Genomic DNA, 4,591 nt, shown 5'->3' with positions numbered 1-4,591 from the left:
TGGAGCTCCTTTACTGCACTTCCACCCGATCCGCCATCTTGTTTGTTCTTCTCATCATTCTTCCACAGAGTGACTGGTGAGCTTGAACCACCAACCTTGATTCATGGCCAATGCATATTCTATGGAGCCATCATGCTCCCCCACTATACATTATTTTTCACAAAAATAAATATCTACCAAACACAAGACATGAGAACAAAAGTGACTAGTATTTGATTATCATAACCACAGCTAAATCTTGGCTATATTATATAACTTTTCTATATTAATCTAAGTCCCTGGCCTGCTCTCCACCAGCCTAATGCTGTCATGAAGGTCTACAGCCCATCTTTTCACTGTGAGGAGAGTGATGTGGGGCAGGGACAGTCGGTGTTTAAGACAGAAGTACTGATGAATGGAAGAAAACCTTTTGTTGAAAAGAGGTACAGCGAATTCCATGCCTTGCACAAAAAGCTTAAGAAATGTATAAAAACACCAGAAATCTCCTAACATGTTAGAAATGAGGTCCCTAAAGTCTTGGAACAATGATGACAAGGTTTGGAGACATATCTATAGCTGTCATTTTAGAAAATGAAGACCTCCCCAGTTTCTTGATTTCCTAAACGTGGACACTTGCTTCTCTACCCAAAGCAGAGAGTTGTGGGTCTTCTGAAGAGACAGAACCTGAAAGAGTCAAACAAACTGAGTGCTGCTGTTCCTCAGGGATCCATACGTCTTGCCTGAAGCCAGCAATTGTCTAAATGTGGTTATTGAAGGAACTCTCAATGGAATATTTTACCCTCACCTACTAGGAACATCTCTGCCCTGAATTAAGCTGGGGCTATGAATTTTGCCACAGCTAGGACTGTTATGTCATAGGGTTTAGGTTAATTTGGTAGACCTCAATTTCCTTGATAATGATTCTGAAACTTCACTTGGTTTTCTGACTTCAGATCTCTGCACATTTTGTTGTAATATTTGGCTTTATCTTTTTGAGCTGACCTTTGAAATTTTCTGTTCAGCTCTTGCATGTAGTACTAATGATATTCAATGATTTATGCATTCATTAGGTCACCACTCTTTGGAATGGACACCCATATAGATCTCTGTCAATTGATTAGCCAAGCAGCTGTCTTCCAAATTTCCTGTCATGGATGAGTGAGGACCCCTAGTGCTCCATCAGTTCGTTGAAACATTTCAATTTGTATTCTGTGAATTCCATGAGCCTTGTTTTTCTCCAATGCCTACAATGCAACTTGGACTTCTTCCTTCACTACCATCACTTCTTAAAATGATTGAACAGCTGTCAATTCTTTTTGACACAGGGACTCTATTTCTTCCATCTTCTTTTGATGCTTCTTGCTTCATTCAATATTTTGCCCATTGTTGCTCTTGTTGTTAAATGCCCTCCAGTTGGTGCCTGTATAGGGTTTCCAAGGAGCAGCTAGTGAGTTTGAACCACTGATCTTGCAGTTCAAACCAACCTTGAGGTCAAGTGCTTACCCTACAGCACTACACCAGGACTCTGTTTTGCCCTTAGAATTCTTCAATATTGAAATCCAAGGATTGAATTTTTTTTCTTCAGTTCTTTCAGATTAAAAAATGTTGAGCATGTTCCTCATTTTAGGTTTTCTAACTCCAGATCTTTACACATTTCCTGATAATATTTTATTTTGTGTTCTTGAGCTGCTCTTTGAGATTTTCTATTCAGATCTTTTACTTCATCTTTCATTTCAGTACATGGTGACCATTTGGTTATGCTTCCCACCAAAATTAAGAGAAGTATTTGTTTCTCGTGTCCCACACAAGAACATGGAATGCATTTTCCAATGAAAAATTGTCCTAGTATTATGGTCTATTCAATGGGTTCAAGGCATAGTTGAAAATGGAACCATAAGCATCATATTTCAGGTAAATTATTGACTAAATAGACTCTGGTGGCTTGATTTGGAAGCCCAACCACCATTTCTAATCTGACATAAGAATGCATTCTTCCACTGAAACAGTCACTTTAACACTGAACCTTAAGCACATAAATTAGAGACTACATTTACAGAATCTTGCCTAAAATTCAAATGTGTTTAAACCAGAAACTAATAAGAATACATATGTTCACAACAGAGAGGTAAAGAAAAAACAAAATTAAGTAAACACAAGATTAGACAGTTTATATTGTGAATAAGAATAAATTGCTTTCAGAGGCCAGGGTGAAGAAGTATATTTATGGGTTATCAAAGTAGACTTGTCTGTCAGTTGTCATGTTGTGGTGGTTTGTATGTTGTTGTGATGCTGAAAACTATGCCATCAGTACTTTAAATACCAGCAGGGTCACCCATAGTAGACATCTGAACTTTCAGACAAAGACAGACTAGGAAGGAGAGATAGACTACTTTTGAATGTTTAGTCACTGCAAGCAAACCTTGTGAATAGTGGTGGAGCATTGTTAGAGACAGTGAAAACATGAATTTTCATGAAAACATGAATAACACCAGAACATTATCAGATATAGTGCCAGAAGATAAGCCCTCAGGTTGGAAGTCACTCAAAATAAGACTGAGGCAGAGCTGCCTTCTTAAAGTAGAGTTGACCATGATGATGACGAATGGATTTCGGGACCTTCCTTTGCTGATAGGGTACAACTCAAAATGAGGAGAAACTGCTGCAAACATCCATTAATAATCTGAATGTGAAATGATGAAATGTATGAAATACAAATCCAGGAATACTGGAAGCTTTCACAAAACAAAATGGAATGCATGAATTTCACTAATAGGCATTAGTGGAATGGACTGGTATTGGTCATTTTAAATCTGACAATCATATGGTTTACTTTGCCAGGAATAACAAATTGATGAGGAATGGCATCACAGTCATTGTCAAAAAGAATATTTACTATTTGTCTTGAAGCACAACACTATCTATGATAGGATAATATCCATACTCATACAAGGAAGACCAGTTAATACCACTATTATTCAAATTTAAGCCAGTGATGATAAAATTAAAGAATTTTATAAACTTCTTAAGTCTGAAACTTATCAAACATATAATCAAAATGTATTGATAATTACTGATGATTGGAATGTGAAGGTTTGAAACAAAGAGAAATGATCAGAAGTTGGAACATATGGCTTTGGTGATAGAAATGATGCTAGAAATTGCACAACAGAATTTTGCAAGACCAATGATTTATTCATTACAAATATCTTTTTTACACAATATAAAAGGTGACTATACAACCAGACCTTACACAAGAATCAAATTGATCACAACTGTGGGGAGAGACAGTAGAAAAGCTCAACATGATCAGTCAAAACAAGGCCAGGAACCTGTGTAACAGACCACTATATGCTCACATGCAAGGCTGAAGCTGAAGAAAATTAAAACAAGTCCTTGAGAGCCAAAATGTGACCTTGAATATATCCCATCTGAATTCAGAGACTCTCAAGAACAAATTTGGTGCATTAGACACTAATGACTGAAAACCAGAAGAACTGTGGAATGATATCAAGAACATCATACGAGAAGTAAGTGAAAGGTCATTAAAAGAAAGAAAGAGAGCGCGAGAAAGAGAGAGGAAGGAAGGAAGGAAGAAAAAGAAAGAAAGGACCAAAATGGATAGCAGAAGAGACTCTGAAACTTGCTTTCCAGCATAGAGATGTTAAAACGACTGGAAGAAATGACGAAGTCAAAGAGCTGAGCAGAAAGTTTCAAAGGTCAGCTCAAGAAGACAAAGTCCTGGAGTTAGAAAACCAAAAGAGAACAACATGCTCAGTATTTCTCAAGCTGAAAGAAAAGAAGAAAAAAGAAAAAAAATCAATTTTTGTATTTCAATATTGGAGGAGTCTATGGGCAAAACATTGAACGATGCAAAAAGCATCACAAGAAGATGGAAAGTTTCAGAATCACTGTACCAGAAAGAAATGGTCAATGTTCAAGCATTTAAAGAGGGAGTATATGATCAATAACTGATGGTATGGAAGAAGTCCAAATTGCACTGAAGACATTGGTGAAAAACAAGGTTCATGGAATTCACAGAATACAAATTGAAATCTTTCAACAAATTAATGAAGCTCTGAAGGTGCTTACTCATTTATGCCAAGAAATTTGGAAGACAGCTATATGGCCAACAGATTAGAAGAGAACCATATTTGTGCCCATTCCAAGGAGAGGTGATCCAACAAAATGTGGAAATCATCAAACAATATCATTAATATTATAGCCAACTAAATTTTTGCTGGAGATAACTTAAAAATAGTTACAGTCATACATTGATGAGGAACTGCCAGAAATTCAACCCAGAATCACAAGAGACATGGAATTATGTATTTATCATTGCTGATGTCAGATGGATCTTGGCTGAAAGCAGAGAACACAAGAAAGATGTTTACTTTTACTTTATTGATTATGCAAAGGCTTTCCATTGTGTGGTTCATGACAAACTATGGGTAACATTGCAAAGAATGGGTATTCCAGAACACTTAATTGTGTTCAAGTGCCAGTTCTTGTGTGTCACTGTGGGTTAATGTGCTGGACTGCAAAATCATTTGAACTGCAAGCTTGGTGGTTCAAGCTTACCAGCTGCTCCTTGGAAACCCTATACAGGGTTGTT

The 4,591-nt window shown here is 36.9% G+C and overlaps 1 pseudogene; it reads left to right on the top strand.

Annotated features, from left to right (window-relative positions):
- The first annotated feature begins 309 nt into the window (after positions 1-309).
- Positions 310-808, top strand: LOC102828934 (annotated as a pseudogene).
- The last annotated feature ends 3,783 nt before the right edge of the window (positions 809-4,591 follow it).

Source organism: Chrysochloris asiatica, unplaced genomic scaffold, assembly GCF_000296735.1.
Source record: "Chrysochloris asiatica unplaced genomic scaffold, ChrAsi1.0 scaffold00059, whole genome shotgun sequence".
NCBI lineage: Eukaryota > Metazoa > Chordata > Mammalia > Afrosoricida > Chrysochloridae > Chrysochloris > Chrysochloris asiatica.
The sequence above is the reverse complement of the archived record's forward strand: the minus strand, read 5'-3'. Positions and strand labels throughout refer to the sequence as shown.